A 22,404-nucleotide genomic window follows, 5' to 3' on the forward strand; every position below is an offset into this window, starting at 1 on the left:
TGGTGGAAGGCAAAGGGGAAGCAAGGCACATCTTACATAGTGGCAGGAGAGAGAGGGAGACGGACAGTGCCAGACATTTATCAAACAGCCAGATCTCGTCAGAACTATCACCAGAACATCATGGAGGAAACAACCTCCACGATCCAATCACCTCCCACCAGGGTCCTCCCTCCACATGTGGAGATTATAATTCAGGATGACACAGAGCCAAACTGTATTATTCCCCCCAGGCCCCTCCCAAATCCCATGTCCTTCTCACATTTGAAAATGCAATCATGCCTTCCTAATGGTTCCCCAAAGTCTTGACTCATTCCAGCATTAACACAAAAGTCAAAGTCCAAAGTCTCATTTCAGACAAGGCAAGTCCTTTCTGCCTATAAGTCTATAAAATAAAAAAACAAGTTACTTCCAAGATACAGTGGGGGTACAGGCTTTGGGTAAATGTTCTCATTTCAAATGGGAGAAACTGGCCAAACAATGGGGCCACAGATCCCTTCCAAGTCCAAAACCCAGTGGTGCAGTAATTAAATCCTAAAGCTCTGAAGTGAACTCCTTTGACTCCATGATTTATATCCGGGACATGATGATGCAAGGGGTGGTCTCTCATGATCTTGGGCACCTGGCAACTAAGGTGTAGGACGACATATAAAAAGAAAAGAGCTTCAACCCCACTTCTTGACATCCAAGGCCAGTTCTGTTCGTGAAAGACTCACTCATCTCCAGTATTTCCTACCCAGAAATTTGTAGATGAACGTGGGTTTTATAATTTCTGCATCTTTCTATTAATAATAGGTCATTCTTTTGTGTTCTTTTCTTCTTTGTCCAAAGAGGGAGAGACAGAAACTGCAAAACACTGACACTGACTAGATTATAAGCAGCATTCTTATTCCTGGTTAACCTTGGAGACGCCAAGCTGACATTCTAGGCAGACAGAATATATACACTAAGAGAAGGCAACTTAGAAGCCTTCCCTTGCATATTGGATTGACAGACAGGGTTTGGGATGGGAGAGACTAGTTCTTCAATGCAATCAGCAAAGGTGCCCAGGGCATGAGCTTGGGAGAATCTGACAGAAATGGGCAATTGTGTTTGGATCAACCTTCCAGAAGCATGGCCTAATGTCAAGTCAGGGCCAGGTGGAGGATGCAGGCCGGTGATCTGCAGTGGGACTTAGAGAAGAGTGACTGGATTCCCACGGAATGGCAGCAGCAGGGGATGCTAGAGTAAGCCCTCAGTTTGGTAACGTCCTGGTCAGCAGCCTGATGTGCAGCCTCTGCCCTGGGTAGGTTGGCCTCACTGCCCAGGTCCCCTCTTGGTGCTTGGTGCCCCCATCTGTCTCTCAGCTCTGCCTTGCCTTGGGAAACTGTTCCATCCTGCTTGGCTACTGGGCCTCTGATGCAGTGCTTTTCCCTGTTCCTCAGTTTGCTTGTGTGCCTATATCCCTGATGCAAGTTTATGACTTATTCAACTAGGCTTTTCCTGCCTTCCCAGCCATTCTCTATGCTCTTCTAGAACTGCTTGTAATTCCAGAACTAATGGGGCCTTAGTAGGGGAAGACATATCCCAAAGGCATCATCTTATTATTAGGCAAGAATACAAATATATACAACAGGTAAACCAACTTTATTTTTGCAAGATGACACTGAATTCAGGTAGGCAGCTACTCAAATTGGCTAGAGTTGAGGGAAAGCATGAGTTGGAAATAAATCAATTAAACAAGTTGGCTTAGATTGACTGGTCATTTCAACCTAAATGCTTGATCACTTTGCACTGAGTAGACACAGGTTTAGAGAGCTTCCAAAACACAGTTCCCATAGCAACTATACAAAAAAGAAATGGCAATAAGAAGCAGTACATGTGGAATTTATTTTATCTTTTTTTGCCTGACTTCCTTTAGTCCCATCTCATATTCCCTTAGGCGCTGGCCATCTGGGTATGTTCTTTTTTACTTAGCAGTTTTCCGCAGGAAAGAACTCCGTTTAAAATGCCCTTTCTTACCTACCTCTGACTGACAGAATGAGATTGTCATTTGCAACTGTGAACTTGAGTCTTTCGTGGCTCTAATGAAATCTTACCTCAAACTGTCCCTGTCCTTCTCCCTTGAACTTCACTGGTTACCATTGCTATAGGATTAGGGAATTTATTACGAGAAGAATTAAGATTTTTGCTCTGGGACTTGTTTTGGTGATTTCTTTCAGTAAGGGAACACATCATTTTGCACACAGCAGCTCCTGTAGCTCTGAAAATCTCAAAGAAAAATCCAGCCTTGAAGTCTCATTCCGCCACTCCCTGCCACCCTTCTTATCACTAACAAGTAGATGATTCAGAACAGTCTATGTTTTGGCAATTTACACACTAATGTTTAATTCAGCCTCCTTTATTGATTTCTATCTTAATTCAAATGTCCATCTTCTGAAACTTGAAAAATATTTTCATTAGAATTACACTGAGCTTCCTTTTTAAAATAAACACATAACACAACAGAACAGGATGTCTCACCCAAAATTCATTTCATTATGTTTAAAACAATTTATTTCCTCTCATTTTTGAAATCTCTTTACCTAAGAATTGCTTCCATTTTCTGTTCCTAATACATGTGTAAAGATGTGCACTTGAAGTTGCTTGTTTATCCCTAAATTATAAAAGCAGTTGCAGACTTTCTTAACCATTTCTCTGAGGTTACATGTCAGATTTCCTCAGATTTATGTTCAAAGTCTTCTAGAGGTTTATCCCAACCTACCTTTGCAGTTTATACCAAAACAAAAAAGATGCAAACATCTTCATCTCTGTCACTGGTCCGCCAAAGTACCTTACCATTTCCAGCTACCTACCTATCTCTGCTCATGCCATTCCTTTTACCTGGGATGACATCTGACGTCTTTTCAGCAATTAAAAATTTTCTTTCCCATTTTCTACTTCAATTTCTCTTTTTTAAGCCAATTTTGATCTCTCTCTCTCTCTCTCTCTCACACACACACACACACACACACACACACGCTTATTATTACATGCTCCTTGTTTGGTGTTGGTATTGGCATGTAGTTGCTGTATAGGAAACTACTGAAAGATCAATGGTTTAAACAGTAAGCATTCTCAAGCTTAAGAGTCCACAGTTCAATAGTGGTTCTGCTGATTTAGTATGGGCTTATCTGGGCAGCTCTGCTGCATGCTAAGAGTTAACTGAGATTGCCTCCAAATGAGAAGCTGGGCTCAAGTCTGCACCATGTATGTTTATTTAGGGGCCTAGGTTGAAGGGACAGTTATTACCTGGGGATCTTCTCTTGGCAGACCACTGGAGTGTGAAAAAAAAACCAAGCCAAACACACAAATACTCTTAAGGCTTCTGCTCAGATCACATTCACTAATACTTTAAGGCCAGAGCAAGTTATGTGTCCAAACCCAAGATCAACTGTGCACAGAAGTCTACTCTTTCCATAGTGGGAGGAGAAGGAGTATATTTGCTGACCATGAATGCAAACTGTCAAGGAATTCTTCATGTACTGCAGTATCCCCTTCCCATGTAGGTATGCTGCATTTACCTGTGTGGATAAGCTTCTGCTTAAAAAGTAGAGCTATATTTTATCATTCTGCTGTCCATCCCTAGCACCTATCCCAATGACAGACAGGTAGCTGGACCCAAGTTAATATTTGTTTATCTGCTGGGCGCAGTGGCTCAAGCCTGTAATCCCAGCACTTTGGGAGGCTGAGGCGGGTGGATCACGAGGTTGAGAGATCAAGACCATCCCGGTCAACATGTTGAAACCCCGTCTCTACTAAAAATACGAAAGTTAGCTGGGCATGGTGGCGCGTGCCTGTAATCCCAGCTACTCGGGAGGCTGAGGTAGGAGAATTGCCTGAGCCCAGGAGGCGGAGGTTGCGGTGAGCCGAGATCACGCCATTGCACTCCAGCCTGGGTAACAAGAGCCAAACTCCGTCTCAAAAAAAAAAAAAAAAATAATAATAATAATAATAATAAATTTGTTTATCTGTTATTTTCACTGCATATTTTAGAGCAGTTTTAAGTTCACAGCAAAATTGTGAGGAAGATACCGAGATCTCCTATATTCCATGCCCTGACATATGTAGCTTCACCCATTATCAACATCCCCCATCACAGTGGTAGCTTTGTTATAATTGGTGGACATTATAACATTGACATATTATAATCCAGACACATATTTTACATTAGTATTCACAGTTGGTGTTGTACATTCTATGGGTTTTTCAACAAATTTTTAATGTCATGTATCCACCACTATAGTATCAGTATTTTCACTGCCCTAAATCTTCTGTGCTCTGCCTATTCATCCTTCTTTATTCATTAGCCACAGGCAAGCACTGATCTTTTCACTGCTCTGTAGTTTTGCTTTTTCTACAATGTCATATCGTTGGAATTATACAGTATATAACCTTTCAGATTGGCTTCTTTCACTTAGTAATATGCATTTAAGTTTCACTTATGTCTTTTCATGGCGTGATAGCTCATATCTTTATAGCAATGAATAACATTTCATCGTCTCAATGTACCACAGTTTATCCATTCACCTGCTGAAGGACATCTTGATTTCTTCCAAATTTTAGCAATTATAATAAGCTGCTGTAAACATTTGCGTGCAGGCTTTTGTGTAGATGTAAATTTTCACCACTATTGGGTAAACGGCAAGGAACCCAATTTCTGGATTGCATGTTAAGCATATGTTTAGTTTTATAAGAAACTGCCAAACTGCCCTCCAAAGTGGCTGTACCATTTTGCATCCCTGCCAGCAATGAATGAGATTTCATTGCTCCACATCCTCAACAGCATTTAGTGTTGACAGTGTTTTGGATTTTGGCCATTCTAATAAGAGGTGGTATTTCATTGTTTTTTTGATTTCCTTGATGTAGTGCATCTTTTCACATTTTCACCCTTATTATATACCAACAGATACCTCAGCATTAGCTTCCAAGGATGGTCTGAATAAGAGTAGGTCCAAGAGATCCCATCAGTTTGGGGTAAACAATGACTATTTACACATTTCCAGCCATTTTAAGTCCTATGCAGTGGCACAGCTAGGTAACTGTGGTGAATCAAGATGGGCAGGTAACGGTGTGTTTATTTAAATTGTACATTACCGGATCAGTTTGGAAAACTGACACACTGAAAGATGAAACCCTGCTCAGAAGATTCTTTATGAGCCATTCTAGTCTCTTCAGGGGCAAAACATCAGTTGTCTATTTTTATTTTGTAAAAATAAAATGACAGCATATTTGGTCATAGCCTCCATCTACTTTTGGCAACGATAGCTCTTTTTTGCCTTTTCACTCTGTCTACTGTATAACATAGATTCCAAGTATCTCCTTGAGCGAATTCTTGAGTGGCTTAATGCAAACTTGCAGTGTCTTTTATGGGCTCTGGCACACGCAGGGCTTCCTTTTGCAGCTGCATTGCTGATCAACGTGTAAAAATAAATCCTTCCCAGGACATTTTTTCACAATGAGAATAAAGTGGGCTGCAGGGGAATTCACAGCTGAGAAGTATTATAAAAGCATGAGCTGGGCATAGTGGCTCACACCTGTAATTCCAATACTTTGAGAAGTTGAGGCGGGAGATCACTTGAGGTCAGGAGTTCAAGACCAGCCTGGCCAACATGGTGAAACCCCACCTCTACTAAAGATATAAAAATTAGCTGGTCATGGTGATGCAAACCTGTAATCCCAGCTACTTTGGAGGCTGAGGCATGAGAATTGCTCGAACCCAGGAGGCAGAGGTTGTAGCGAGCTGAGATGGTATCACTGCACTTCAGCCTGGTTGATAGAGCAAGATGCTGTCTCAAAAGAAAAAAACAAAACAAAACAGGGATTATGGGTTTGAAGGTAAGACAGATCTGAGTTTGAAATGTTATCTTCAATAATTAATTAAAAAATCAAAAAGTATTTATTGATTGTTTACAATGTACCTGGAAGGGTAGCACAAGGACAAGTGAAACAATGCATGTTTTTATGTAAAATATGCTTCATGGATATGAGGTGCTTATGTTGTACATTATTTTTTATTGCTATTTTTTACTTTGTGATCTAAATATTTATTTTTTTATTTCAAATTTTATTTTAGATTCAGGGAGTATATATGCAAGTTTGTTAAATGGACATATTGCATGATGCTGAGGTTTGGAGTACAATTGATCTTATCACCCAGGCAGTGAGCATAGTACTCAGTAGTTAGTTTTTCAACCCTTGGTGCCCTCCCTCCTCTAGTAGTTCCCATGCGCTTCTGTTTTCTACACTATCTTGCTGTTCTCTGACCAGCTCCTCCATACATCAAGATCCTTAATTTCATTGAACATTAAATGAAAAATGGGTAATTAACCAGTTAAAATCAGTTAATAGTATTTACGTGTTATGTGTGTACTGCACTAGGCCTGTAAATCAGTATTTCTTTGTGCACTAGGCTAGAAAATTGCACATATTTGGAATTTCTTATTTTAGGGAAGAGCAGGCCAAACCTCTCACCAATTAAGCCGTTTTTAGCTAGGGATAATTTTGCTCTCTGTGGCAGACATTTGACAATACCTAGAGATATTTTTATTGTCGCCACTTGTTGAAGTGAATGCTGTTGGCACCTTACGGGGTGCTACTTCTAGTGGGTAGAGTCTGAGATGCTGCTACATATCTTACATTGCACAGCACTGGTCCCTGTCTCACAACCAAGTATTTTATGGCCCAGAATGTTTAGAGTGTCACTGATGAGAAAGCCTACAGTCCAACTAGGGAACAAGGGGGAAGGGGATTTTCTAAGTGAAAAGTGGATTTTGTCGAAAATCTCACTCTTGCCTTAAGAATCATGTGAATTTGGACTTAGGTTGGCAGTGTCTAGAGGTGCTGAACCATCTGAGTAATTTACATTAAGACTGTCTCTGTAAAAACCCACATGTTTTCAACTGATTAAATAAATGCAAGAAGAGTTTCTCTCTTCTCATTGCTCGTAAATCAAGGTAAATGACTCAGAATTCATTGGCAGAAATTACTGACAACAATCTTGTTCTCAAGCTGCTGCATAACCTAGAATTTGAAAGCACAAACATGGGTTGCAACCAAAACACAGGCCCTGAGCTGTCCTATGTTCTACTCCTCACTCAAGCTTTTCTATATGTTTGAGTCCTTGGCTATTTGGGGAATGATCCATACATTATTCTGGCACTGAGAAGTTGAGGTGTTTGCACAATTCTCCTAGCAGATTGTTATGACAGCAGGCCCTGTCTCTCTACCACCCGCCCTAATTCCTCCTCTCCTTTTACCTCTTGCTAGGTAAAGTCTGAGAAATCCACCTCTTATGTTGCAGGTGGCAGCTGACAAAAAGGAGTTCAGGAATTCAAGTTGATGATGTAGATTTAGGTTTACTCTATTGGAAGCTGTTTCCAATAACAGGACTTTGCAGAATTACACCAAGTGGGTAGTCAGAAAGTCAACACAAAGCGAGAAGCTAAGGTGGAAACTAGAGGGAGTAATGTTGCGGTATCTGGCTGGCCCTTCACAAAGTCTGTTTCCTTTTTTTCTTGATTACATTTCCTACTCCCTTTGCAGTGATCACACGGAAGGCCAGTGGAATATGTAAATAAATGATATTTGCCACTTCAGCCTGGATCCATAAAAACTTTCCATACATCTTCCAAATGGATTTGGAGGCTTAGGGCAATCTTGAATATGTTGAGGATGGCACAGCCCCCTCCTCCCTTAAATAATATGATAGCCATGCTATGAGAAGCAATATCCAGTGACCTGAAAAGCAGCAGCTTGGGGATGAGACAAGTCGGCAAACAGGCAGCAGGGGAGAAGCATGTGCAAAGAGGCAGTGAAGACTATGGAAAGGGGTTTATCTGACTTTTAACAACCAGGCATTACTTGCTGGGAAGCTCTCTCCACGGCTGCATCTAGCAGGTGTTATCCGATTTCTTGACAATGATTCTGGACAGCCAAAGAGACATTTGATAAACATAAGAGATTAGAGAATAATTACAAATAAGTCACTGTGATGAAAAGCATAGCCCTCACTCTGACAGATCTGCCTGGAGAGGCAGTTGTCAGAGGTAGACAATTTCACTCTAGAACACCATTAATGTCTTTTTTCTCTCCATGCTTTCCACATATTCTGACCAATTATTTTTCCTTCATTATGTTCCCTAGGGTAAAAAGAAAGTCTTTTTTCTTTTTTTCTTTTTAAAAGAAAAGCCATACTAATGGCAAAAACAAATAACTCTATCCTGGACTTCCCATTACAAGCACCCACAGGTTTTAATTAAGATCGAGTCTCTTTTTTTTTTTCCTACCTCAAACATCATTTTCCTTAGTGGCACAGGTGGCCACAGAAATCACTTGGAAATGGCCTTGGAACTTGTTTAATGTCACTGCGTAATCAGTTTTCTAAATGTCACTGATTCAAACTGTTCATTTTTATCTTAAGTTTCTACCCCACTTCTCTTTCCTTCCAGGTAGGCCACCCTCAACATATCTGCATGGAAGAAAAAAACCTTCTTCTGTTTGGTTTTATTCCACTTTTTTTTTTTTTTAAGATTGTGAAAGGGCCTCCAGGCAGGGGACACCTACACAGATGATCAGATAATGTTTCTGTTTCAATAAGGAATGTTGTAATGTATGACAACTAAGGCTCCTTTTACTACTGAGAAGTAGGGTTTTCTACATCTTTGTATCTCTTCCAGACTCCTGCAGATTTGGCAAGGCACCTGCCACCCTGACTCCTTATTCCAGACCTCTTGAGATGCTCAAGGGTTTAGACAGAACTCAGCTGTCTAGAAATGTTTCAAGGGCACGATTCTTAGTTCTTTCCCCCAACTTCAGCTCTTTATCCAGATTTTATTACATACTCATTTTCTCTAGATTGTTGATAAGAAAATAATGGTAATACATTTTAAATATATTCTAAATAAACCACATAAAAGGACAGCATAACTCACCTTTATGACCTAAGCATGAAGGAACAGTGCAGATGAAGGTGATGGAAGGCGACATATGTTAGAAAAGGGCTTGAGACCTGAATCTGCCCATTTTACCTCAGGAGTTAACCTGCAGGGGATTACATACCCTTCCTCTTTATAAACCTTGCTCTCCTCTTGAAATTATGGTTTAAGGTAATGAAACACCTTGTCTTTCTCATACTACTTTAGGTAGAAATGAGTCTTTTTATTTAATAGTGTTCAATAAGAATAGGAAGCCTCAGAGAGGAAAAAATGAGGGCTGCTGCACACAGTGGGCAACACCACTCTTTACTCAACAAGCATCAATGCTGCCAGTCTCTAGGACTTAGCAATGGAAAGAAAGAGTTCCTGCTTTTCTGAGAGCTCCTAGTCCAATGGTAGGGATGGGAATATTAATACTTCATTATGACAAGTATAAATACCTTTATACTTCCTTTAGGAAGGTGAGCAAGACACCAAAGGAACCAAAGAGGAAAGGTAACCCATGGAAAAACTGAAGGCTTTTCAGAGGGGGAGCACTAATTTGGCTTCATTTTTATATAACAAATAGTTCAGTTAACCCAGTGGGGGGAGGATGCAAAAGAAGCTATTTGGGGGCATGATGAGTTTAAACTGGTTGTAGGCTATTCAGGCCTTGTGGTCAGGATATATAATAACAGATCTATAATAGATTATATAGAAATAGACTTGGGCACCTATGATATATAGTAATTAGGGCCATAGAAGTCAGTTTTTCCAGGAAGAGTATACACAAAGCTAAAGAATGAGGCAGATGAATGGTGGGAGAAATCTGGCATATAGATTGTCTGCAATAAATATTTGTTGCATAAGAAAATGAATGAATGAATGAATGAATGAATGAACAAACGATCATGGAAAGTATATTGAAAAGGAGTAACCCAAAGATGGCCAGAAAACCAGTAGAGAAGGAAAAAAAGACAAATTTCAAGAAGGATGATTGTAAATAGCGTTAAATACTGAAGAGAGACCAAATAAGATCAGCTGGACTGAAATGTGTGTATTACATTCACCTATCAGAGGAATATTAAAAATCTACATTTTAAATTATGGAAACCCTTATGTACATTTTTAGTTCTATAAAATCCTGGAGATTCTGACCAATACAATAAGATCAGAAATGAGAAGCATAAACATAGGAAAGGCAGACATAAAATTATATTATTTGCAGATAATTTCAATGAAAATCTAGGAAATCAGCAAAATATTAGACTAATTAAAAACTTTACCAAAGTTTCTGGCAATATTAACAGTAGCATTTTCTATACCAATTAATAACCAGCTAAAAATGTAATATAAAATAGATTTCAGTTAAAATTGAGGAAAACCTATAAAACTACCTAGTAATTAACAAATTATCGACAAAACTGATGGGAATTTTAAAAATATGGTGAAAGTGAAGAAGTTTTTTTTTTTTTAAGAGAATATGATAAACTGATTCTAAAATTTATATGGAGAAATAAAGTTCTTAAATACTAAAGAAGTATTTCGACAAAGCAAGATCAAGACGGGTAGACTTAGCCTACCAGACACTAAGAAATATTACAAAATCATAATAATAAAACCAGCAAGTTACTGGTGAAGCTGCAAATATATAGACCAGTAGAACATAGTGGAGGCCAGAAATAGGTGCAATTTGTATGAGGATTTGCTGGGCAGAGGGGATGTTACAAATCAGTGGAGAAGGGTAATTACAGAAGGGGAAATGCAAGTGACTCCTAAGTATATGAGGAAGCGCTCTACCTAACTGGTAGTCAAAATTGGGTATAGTGGCTCACACCTGTAATCCCAGCACTTCGGGAATCTGAGGCTAGAGGACTGAGCCCAGGAGTTTGAGATCAGCCTAGGCAGCACAGGGAGACCCCATATATACAAATACAAAAACAAAAATGAATATAGCTAGTAATCAGAAAAATATAAATTAAAACAACAGTGAACTAAAATGAGAAATAAAGCATATCACTATAAAAAAAATCAATGAAACACAAAGGAATACAGCAGGAAAGGAAAAGATGTACCCAAGAACTTCAAAACAGGGAGAAAATGAGGAATAGCTAAGTAAGTCCTTCCCTATCAATAATTACTTTAAACATGGATGGATTATACTCCCCAATCCAAAGACAGAGCATAGTACACAAACAAAAACAAGATTCAACTCCTTCTGTCTGTAAGAAATTCACTTTGAATGTAAAAACAGTCTGAAAGTGAAAGGATGAAAAAAGATATTTTGCGTAAATGACAACCAAAAGAGAGCGGGGGTGGCTATAATTACAGCAGGAAAGATTTAAGTGATTTTTAGATTCAGTGCTACCCCCATAAAAATCCCAATGACATTTTAAAAATCAAAAACTGTTACAAGAGATGAGGATATTGTATAATAATAAAAGGATCAATTCATCAGAAAGTAATGTAATTATAAATATATACCTAACATCAAAGCACCTAAGGATACACTGAGAAACATTGACAGAGAGAAATGGAAAGTGACTGGGTGAGGTGGCTCATGCCTGTAATTCCAGCACTTTGGGAGGTCTAGATGGGGGGATCACCTAGGGTCATGATTTCAAGACTAGCCTGGCCAACATGGTGAAACCCCATTTCTACTAAAAATACAAAAACTAGCTGGGCATGGTGGTGGGTGCCTGTAATCTCAGCTACTCAGGAGGCTGCGGCGGGAGAAATACTTGAACCTGGGAGGCAGATGTTGCAGTGAGCCGAGGTCATGCTACTGTACTCCAGCCTGGGTAGAAGAGTAAGAACCCCCTCTTAAATTTAAAAAAAAAAAAAGAAAAGAAAAGAAAAGAAAAGAAAAGAAATGGAATGCAAAACAATTAATTGTAGGAGACTTCAGTACTCCTTTCAACAATGAATAGATCATCCAGACAGAAAAACAGTAAGTAAAAAGTGGCCTTGTGCTATACTCTAGACCAAATGAATTTAACAATCATATACAGAACATTCCATCTGACAGTAGCTGAACACATTCTTCTCAAGGGCACACAAAACAATTTCCAGGATACATTGTATATTAGGTCACAAAATAAATTTTAACAAACCAAAAAGATGGAAATAATATCAGGTATCTTTTCTGACTGCAATGGTATGAAACTTGAAATCAATAGAGGTTGAGTAGCCCTTATCTGAAATGCTTAGGAGCACAAGTGTTTTGGATTTTGGATTTCTTGAGGTTTGGGAATATTTGCATTATATACTTACTGGTTGAACATCCCAAATCCAAAACTCTGAAGTCTAAAATTCTCCAAAACTGAAAACTTTTTGAATATCAACCTGATACACAAAGAAACTGTTCATTGCATTTTGAAGCATTTTGGATTTCAGATTTTTGAATTTGGGATGCTCACCCTGTAACAGAAGGAAAACTGAAAAATTCACAAATACATGGAAATTAAACAGCATGTTTCTGAACAACCAGTGGGGTCAAAGAAGAAATGATAAGGGAAATTTAAAAGTATCTGAGACTCTGTGGTTTGGCTGTGTGTACGCACCCAAATATCAATTTGAATTATACTCCCATAATTCCTGCAAGTTGTGGGAGGGACTCAGTGCGAGATAATTTGAATCATGGGGTCAGTTTCCCCCATACTGTTCTTTTGGTAGTAAGTACCATGAGATCCAATGTTTTTATCAGGGCTTTCCACTTTTGCATCTTCCTCATTTTCTCTTGCCACTGCCATGTAAGAAGTGTCTTTCACCTCCCGCCATGATTCTGAGGCCTCCTCAGTCATGTGGAACTATAAGTTCAGTTAAACCTCTTTGTCTTCCCAGTCTCTGGTATGTCTTAATTAGCAGTGTGAAAGTGGACTAATACATGTGATAAATGAAAATGAAAACACAACACCCCAGAACCTATAGAGTGCAGCAAAAGCAATTCTGAGAGATAAGTTTATAAAGATATATGCCTACATTAAAAAAAAATTAGGTTCTAAATAAACAGCCTAATGTTACACATCATGAAATTAGAAAAAGAAGAGCTAAGCCAAAGTTAGCAGAAGGGAGGATATAACAAAAATCAGAACATAAATAAATAAAATAGAGACAAGAAAACAATAGGAAGGATCAATGAAACTGAGTTGATTTTTGAAAAGATAAAAATACAGAAAACTTTAGCTAGACTAAATAAGAAAAAAGTAGAGAAGACATTAATAAATCAGAAATTAAAGAGAAGACATGACAACCAATACCACAGAAATACACAGGATCATAAGAGTTTACTATGAGCAATTATACGTCAACAAACTGTATGACCTAGAAGAAATGGATGTATTTCTAGACACTTACTAGGAGCTTGCTAAGACTGAATCATGAAGAAATAGAAAATCTGCACACCATTAAAAAAGAAGAGTGAAGCAGTAATAATATTAAAAATTTCTGATCAAAGAAAAGCTCTCATCAAAGAAAATGGCTTCATTGCGCAATTCAACCAAATATTTAAATAAGTAATGCCAATCCCTCTCAAGATCTTCCAAAAAACGGAAGAGGAGAGAACACTTCCAAACTCATTTTATGAGTTCAGCATTATCCTGATACCAAAGCCAGAGAAAGCCACTATAAGAAAGTTATAGGCCAAGTTCCCAATGCCTATAGATGCAAAAATACTCAACAAGATAGCAAACTGAATTCAACAGCATATTAAAAAGATCATGCATGATGATCAAGTGAGATTTATCCCAGGGAAGCAATGATAACTTAACATATACAAATCATTTAATGTGATATACTACATTAAGAGAATAAAATATAAAACTCACATGATCATCTCAATAAAGGCATAAGAATTTGACAAAATTTAACAACTTTCATGATAAAGTCTCAAACTAGATAAAGAATTTATGTAAGTATAATAAGTGCATATAGCAAGCCCACTGCTAATATTTTATTCAACATGGTATTGGAAGTTCTGGCCAGAATAATTAGGCAAGAAAGAGAAATAAAGGACATGCAAACTGAAAAGGAGAAGTAAAACAATCTCTGTTTGCAGATTACATAATCTCATATGTAGAAAACCCTGATTAAAAATGAGTAAAAATACTTAGTAGACATTTCTCCAAAGAAGACATACAAATGGACAACAGGTATGAAAAAGTGCTCAACATCACTAATTATTAGGAAAAGGCAAATCAAAACCATAATGAGATACAACCTCACACCTGTTAGGATAGCTGCCATCCAAAATATAAAATATAACAAGTGTTGACAAATGTGTGGATAAACTGGATCTCTTGTACTTTGTTGGAGGAAATGCAGAATGGTAGAGTCACTTTGAAAAACAGTCTGGAGTTCCATAAAAAAATTATAAACAGAACTATCATATGATCCAGTAATCCCACTTCTGAGTAAATACCCAAAAAATTGAAATCAGAATCCAGAAGAGATATCTATACTCCCATGGTTTACTGAAGCATGATTCATAATAGCCAAGATATGTAAGCAATCTCAACGCCCACTGATGGATGAACAGTCAAAGCATGGTATGTAGATACAACAGATATTATTCAGCCCTTAAGGAGGAAATCCTACCATATGTGACAAGATGAATGAGCCTGGAAAATATTCTACTTAGCAAAATGAGCTAGTCAAAGAAGAACAAATATTGCATGTTTCCACTTGTGAGAAGTATCTAAAATATTCAAACTCATAGAAGTAGAGACTAGAATAGTGGTTGCCATGGGCCAGTGGAAGGGAAATGGGAGAGTTGTTCAATGGCTGTAAGCCTCAGCTATGCAAAATGAGTAAGTTCAAGAGATCTGCTGTTAAGCATTGTACTTATAGTTAAAATAGTGTGCACTTAAAAGATTTGAGAGGATACATCTCATGTTAAGTGCTCTTACACACACACACACACACACACACACACACACACACACACCCCACAAAACAAAATCAACCAACCAACCAATAAAAGACAAAAGAGCACAAGGAATCTTTTGGAAGTGATGGATGTGTTTGTTACCTTGGTTACGGTGATGGTTTCATGGTTATATGCATGTCTCCAAACTCATCAAATTGTATACATTAAATATGTACAATTTTTGTGTATAAATTTTGCCTCAGTAAATCTGTTTAAAAAATAACAGAGAACTCTAAAGTGTATTAAATATTAAAATTGAATATGTTTTTAAGTATATGAGCTAATAATTATATCCTTTACTGTTGGAAGGATAAATCAGGGCAGTCATGTTATTTTGTTGAACAGTCAGATGGTAGTTAATGGAATCAAATATATGTATACCTTACAAACAATTATTTTCATTCCTGGGAGTATAAACTGGACCAGTGTTTTTCAAAGTTTAGTCTACATGTGAATCACTTGATTCTGTTAAAATGGAGATCCTAATTGAGTAAGTCTGTGGTGTGGCCTGCATTTATAACAAATTCTATGGGATGGAAACACTGCTGGTTGGTGAACAATACTTTGAAGAGCAAGGCCCTAGAATAATAATTCTCACTGTCATGTACATGTTGGAATCACTTGGGACCTCAATAAAAATACTGTTATACAAGTCCCACCCCAGAACAACTGAGTTGGGTTTGAGGTAGGGAAGGTGAGGAGTGTGGTCTCCAAGCGCTAGTACCTAAAAACAAAAGAACTTTGCAGATGATTCTAATATATAACCAAGGTTGAAAATCTTTGAGATACATTTTCTCATAGGAAGCACAATTTTACATACACACACACATACACGTGTGTGTGTGTGTGTGTGTGTGTAACGGACATCTTGGCAAATAATCAAAATGTCCATAATTCATGTGTGGATTAGTAAATTTGTGGTATATGTGCAGAATAGAATACTATTAAAAAGTCTAGATAAATAAAACATTTATATATAACAATATAGGCAAATGTCAAAAAACACCTGGAACAAAGAAAATTATATTTTTGCAGCATGGTAACATTTGGGTAAACTATACATACAGACAATGCTAAGTATTTTGCTATGTACTTGCATTTAATAACATACGTATATAAAAATATACCTATATGGCTTGTACCTTAGGCAGATAAGAGTAGAATTAGGATGAGCACAAAGAAAGAATGCAACAGAAATATATTTTTTTATTTATATTTATTTACTTCTTATACTTTAAGTTCTGGGCTATATGTGCAGAACATGCAGGTTTGTTACATAGGTATACATGTGCCATGGTGGTTTGCTGCATCCATCACCCCATCATCTACATCAGATATTTCTCCTAATGCTATCTCTCCCCTATCTCCCCACCCCCTGCTATCCATCCCCTAGCCATCCACCCCTCAATAGGCTCCGGTGGGAGATGTTCCCCTCCCTGTGTCCATGTTTTCTCATTGTTCAACACCCACTTATAAGTGAAAACATGGCATTTGGTTTTCTGTTCTTGTGTCTGTTTGCTGAGAATGATGGTTTCTAGCTTCACGTCCCTGTAAAGGATATGAACTCATCCTTTTTTATGGCTGCTTAGTATTCCGTGGTGTATATGCGCCACATGTTCTTTATCCAGTCCATCACTGATGGGAATTTGGGTTGCTTCCAAGTCTTTGCTATTGTGAACGGTGCCACAATGAACACAGGTGTGCATGTGTCATTATAATAGAATGATTTATAATCCTTTGGGTATACACCCAGTAACGGGATTGCTGGGTCAAATGATATTTCTATTTCTAGATCCTTGAGGAATTATCATACCATCTTCCACAATTGTTGAACTAATTTACACTCCCACCAACAGTGTAAAAGCATTCCTATTTCTCCACATACTCTCCAGCATCTGTTGTCTCCCTCTATTTTAATGATCTCTATTCTAACTGGCATGAGATGGTATCTCAATGTGGTTTTGATTTGCATTTCTCTAATGACCAGTGATGAGCTTTTCTTCATATTTTTGTTGACTGCATAAATGCCTTCTTTTGAAAACTGTCTGTTCATGTCCTTTGCCCACTTTTGAATGCATTTTTTTTCTTGTAAATCTGTTTTAGTCATTTGTAGATTCCAGATATAAGTCCTTTGTCAGATGGGTAGATTGCAAAATTTTTTCCCATTCTGTTGGTTGCCAGTTTACTCTAATGATATTTTCTTTTGCTGTGCAGAAGCGCTGGAGTTTAATTAGATCCCATTTGTCTGTTTTGGCTTTTGTTGCCATTGCTTTCGGTATTTTAGTCATGAAGTCCTTGCCCATGCCTATGTCCTGAATGATATTGAATAGGTTTTCTTCTAGGGTTTTTATGGTGTTAGGTCTTATGTTTAAATCTTTAATCCCTTTGGAATTATTTTTTGTATAAGGTGTCAGAAAGGGGTCCAGATTCAGCTCTCTGCATATGGCTAGCCAGCTTTTCCAACACCATTTATTAAGCAGGGAATTCTTTCCCCATTGCTTGTTTTTGTGAGGTTTATCAAAGATCAGATGGTTGTAGATGTGTGGCATTATTTCTGAGGACTCTGTTCTGTTCCATTGGTCTATATCTCTGTTTTTGGTAGCAGTACTATGCTGTTTTGATTACCATAGGCTTGTAGAATGGTTTGAAGTCAGGTAGGGTGATGCTTCCAGATTTTTTTTTTTTTTTTTTTTTGGCTTAGAGTTGTCTTAGCTATACAGGCACATTTTTGTTTCCATCTGAAATTTAAGGTGTTTTTTTTTCCCAATTCTCTGAAGAAATTAAGAGTATTTTTTTTTTTTGAGACAGGGTTTCACCATGTTGATCAGGCTGGTCTTGAACTCCCAACCTCAGGTGATCCACCCGCCTTGGCCTCCAAAGTGCTTGGATTACAAGCGTGAGCCAAATTTTTTAAAAACTCAATTCTATGCATCAGGTTAAAAAAAAATAGAGAAATCACCAGCTCTTTTAAATAAACTTAAAAAAATAATTTCTATGAAGTTACTGGCATAAAAATCAAAATGTTTGATGAGAGAATGTGGAGTAAGACTATTTTCCTGCATGGCTAGCATTAAAAAGTTAGCTGGAGAAGAAATTAAAGAGGTAGGGATAGAAAGAAGAGCCTAGAGGGGGTATTTTTATGTGAGATTCTTCAACCAATTGGTAGATGGAGAGGAGGGAATCTGCAGAGAAGATGAAGTTGAGCCCCTGAACTGCCAGTGACTGGTTCTTGAAGATGCAGGAAGCTATGGAAATCCAGAACAATGGTTCTAAATGCTGTTCTGCCAATTAGAGATTGCTTAGTTTTATGAGGGCACCTGGGATATACATTCAGTATTCAGTATCTCCCACTGATTTTTTAGCATGAAAAATTTACTACCAAGAGAAAGATCTGAAGAGCTTGTGAAACATAGATTCCTAGGGAATTCAGATAATTCAGATTCAGCTAAGTGGGCATTGGAAATTCCATATTTTGAACAAAGTTTTCAAGTGAGTTGTATGTTTATTAAATTTGGGAAGGACTTGTTTAGGACATAGGTGAAGAGAATAGTTTTGGGTAGAGGAAAGTAGTGTTCTCCTTTTGGGACAGCTAAAAAGATTTCAGGATGGATGTGGTTACAGGTAAGGTTACTGGTTTAAGCAAGATGGGCTCTGGATGTGTCATCTGGTAAGACAAGTGGGGAAAATGTGTGCCTCATCTAGAAATCTGGCTTCAGAGCTTGTAAGAAATTCTTTGAGGGTAACAGTGACTGACATTGCTCCAAAAGTACCCTGGCCTCTTGTCCCAGGAAAAGGGAGTTCTTAAACAAAAATAGTGAGGTGTCTGTAAGTTGAAGACTAAATGACCTATAATGCCACTAAGGCTAGATCAGCTAGGATCTGTGCAGAGTGGCTGAGTGGAGGCCCTCAGAATGAAGCAGGTCACAGAGGCAACTATTACTGGAGAGCAGTAAGATGTTTTCTGGAGCTATCATAAAGAATGGAGATGGACTCAGGACCCTTCTCCACTAGATGGTCTGTGTGATGGAAACTGTGGGAGGACAGTGGAAAGAGGTTTGGGTAGTGGGAGACTGATAGGAAAACTATTCACCAGTGATGACCCCATGATTCTGTGACCCTTTTCTGTGCTATATCTTGAACTCATTTTTTTTCCACACTCTTTGTCACATAATCCCATCTACCTAACAAGCTTGAGTTCCTTCTTAAAGTACCATCTCAAGAATCATTTTCAAGACTCATCTTCTGTGAGAACTTCCCCTTACTTCCAGATACTGGTGAGCTCTTCCTTGGTGTTCCAGTGCATCATGTTTATACCTCCCATTGTTGTGTACACCAAATTGCATTCCCCCTGCTAGCTTAGAAAGAGCTACAAGTTCTCAATAAATAGCCATGAATTAATAAATAAAATAATAAACTGAGTGATTAGAAGAACCAAATGATTCTGTGACTATCCGCTAAGCCTTTGATTGTCTATACGTAACCAGGGATGGCCTGGAAAAGAAGTGCTATAGAGCTAAACATAGTAGCTGCATGTATAGTCTAGAGCAGTCTACACCCATTCACCACCAATGTACCAGGAAGTCTAGGAAATAAAAGTCAACAAATACAATTCTATCCTAGGTAATTGAAAAGCAGTTGATATGTTTCTAAAGCCTAGTGCGATAAGCTGTGCCCTGTGTGGAATACCGCATAACACAGTTTCAAGATAGTTATGACTCTTGTTTTCTAGATACCAATAAAACACAAAATACTGAGAAAGGGACTTTCTTAAAGATAGAGATGTCTGATTCACTATCATCTTACAGTAATCTCCCATTATATCATCTAGCCTTACTTATTCTCCTTGAGTATTCAGCACATCTATGTATATTTCTATTCAGTTATAAGTAGCTTACATGTGACATATATGTTCATGTCTCATCACCATGATTATATATTGTATATATGGGTAATCTCCCCCAGGTATCTTGGTCATTGCATTTCACACAACAGATGTGATATCATAGAATGGTAGGAAGCATATAACATAAAATTCTCATTTTGCAAAAGAGAAAACTGAGACCTAGGGATGTTATACAAACTTTCCTATATTACACTTCATTCAAACAATGGAAGAGTCATCAAATTACTCATTCAACAAATATTTCAGCGACTTAATGTGCAAAAATATACAAAATGTTGGCTATGAAGATGAATACAACACACCCTGACATCAATAATTTCACAGTCTTCTTGGGAACACACACATAAACAGCAGTACACTGTCAATGGAGTATGTACTTCGGTTTAAAACTTTGGAGAACAGTTTAACAATGTATAATTTTTAAAAAAAAAAATGTCCTTGGTTCTTCAAATCCACTCTCAAGAGTTAACCCAGTAGAAATAAACAGATGCAAGCAAGGATTTAGCTATAAACTATTCTCTTTTTTTCTTTTTAAAAACTATTGCTTGATTTCAGAATAAACTATGATTTGTGACCCATGGAATCCTTTGCTATTGAAATGTGCATTGAGGAAAAATATTAACAGGAGAAGATGATCATAACAGATCACTGAAAAGGTAAGAGTAGATTCCATTGTGGTCTATATATTACAAACCCATTTATGAAAAGTATATCTGTATTTATGCCTAGAAAGAAGACTCTCTAATAGAAAGAAAAAATTTCTTTCTAATGAAAATAACTGTATCTGGATATCAAAATAGCATTGAGCTCCTGAATATCTGGGTCTGTCCATGTAGGGGCAGAAGGCTGGAAGAACTGAGTTGGTACAGACTGACTTATTCATCAATGACCCACTGAACATGAGCAGTTCTCATTTTCTACTGAATTGTCCAAATTGAAGAGGATATGTAAATGCTTTTTAAAAAAATTTTATGGAGGAAAACCTAAAATATTTTTCTGTAAATCTTGGTAAAGAAGGAACTAGAAACAAACACATCAAAGTCAAATCTGCTATCAAAAAACATCCCGAGCATGTGAGAGCACAGTCCTGCTCCTTCTCTTTTGCCAGACAAAGGTATTGACACTCCTTCTGGTGAGTCCCATGTCCCTGCCAGGCTCTGAGTATCATCACCAAATATCTCATCATGTTCAGAACAGGTTGTGTATTTTGATGGTTTTTATTCTTTGAAAACAGGTAATTTAGGCATACATCCTAAGGTGTTTTTAGGCAGAACAGCAAGTTACCCAGAACATTCCTTTCTCTAATCGTCCAAATAATCAGGTATTTATTGATTATTTAGATCCTGCCAATTTCTGTTTTTACTAAAGTGCTTTCAGTCTATTATGAAGGCTTCAGCATGACATGAAAGGATGAACTGAGATAAATTCAATGGGAACGCTGCACCAAGGTCAGAGTGAAAATATTTACCTCGCAAAGACCTCCAGGCACTCAGATTAAATTAGAACAGTAATGAGTACATGCTCTTTTCTATTTATTTAGTTGGCAGGAGGTACTTTATTTTATATACATCACATATCCATCACTGAAAATGTATTCTATTTTTAAAGTGTCACACCCTATTGGATAGAGCAGGCATCCCCAAACTACGGCCCGGCCCGAGGGCCACATGCGGCCCCCCGAGGCCATTTATCCGCCCCTCCCCACCCCCCGGCCCCCGCTGCACTTCAGGAAGGGGCACCTCTTTCATTGGTCAGTGAGAGAAGCACAGTATGTGACGGCCCTCTAATCGTCTGAGGGACAGTGAACTGGCCCCCTGTGTAAAAAGTTTGGGGATGCCTGGGATAGAGAATCTGGCTTCTTAAAGGTCATGGAGGCAGAGAAAGGGGAAAGAGGCAGAGAACAAACATTTATTGAACATCTCCTGGGATCTCATTTAACCCTCCTCCTTGAATCCTCATTGATCCCAGTTCTCAAACCTTCCAGTGAGTTATTATGATTCCCATTTTACAGATGAACAAATTGAGATTGAGTTTCAGAGAGTTAAAAAGTACAGCACACCTGTGGTTACATAATTGGGAGTGACAAATAGATTTCAGACTCAGGTCTGTCACATCCCAAAGCTGTGGTTTTTCTATAGTACTTTTGAAGGTTGGACAGAATGAATGCCATGGTGTCATGCTAAATCAAAAAGGAGGCAGAGAGACCAAGTGACAGGGAATGTAGACTTGCCATTTAGACATTGAACCCCTTCTATGAAACTGTCACACAGTTTCCAACATTAATATCAGCAGAGCTTGAGAGATGTAGTCAAGGGAGGTGAATATGATTAGACTCCTATGCACATTTACAGGAAGTTAAGTAGGACTAACTGTCAGCAAAGTTAAGGAGTAGGGGGTCATTATCTGTGTTGGTGGGCCTGCCCCTCTCAGGTGGGACAGAGCATGCAGGCTTATGTTGAATCAAAATCAGGTTCTTAGCTATTTCTCACAGGTCCTATTTATGCCTTCTGGGGTTATGTAGTGTACTGAAAGGCAATGCTAAACAATTTTTAAAAGAGCTGATATCCTCTAATGAGATAGTTAAGAGAGGCTTCTTGTAGAAGAATGTGTCTTATGAGAACAAGCTTTAGGCAGGCCTCTTCCAG

General features: G+C 38.1%; 1 protein-coding gene across 1 annotated transcript in view; it reads left to right on the top strand.

Moving 5' to 3' along the window:
* DDX10 (DEAD-box helicase 10) overlaps positions 1–22,404 on the top strand; it is a 791,862-nt gene that overhangs the window by 764,029 nt on the left and 5,429 nt on the right. The window contains exon 22 of the mRNA XM_074400547.1: positions 20,315–20,415. The gene's annotated coding sequence lies outside the window, so the exon portion shown is untranslated. The remainder of the gene's footprint in view (positions 1–20,314; positions 20,416–22,404) is intronic.

The sequence above is a fragment of the Saimiri boliviensis genome, chromosome 6 (assembly GCF_048565385.1).
Source record: "Saimiri boliviensis isolate mSaiBol1 chromosome 6, mSaiBol1.pri, whole genome shotgun sequence".
Classification (NCBI taxonomy): domain Eukaryota; kingdom Metazoa; phylum Chordata; class Mammalia; order Primates; family Cebidae; genus Saimiri; species Saimiri boliviensis.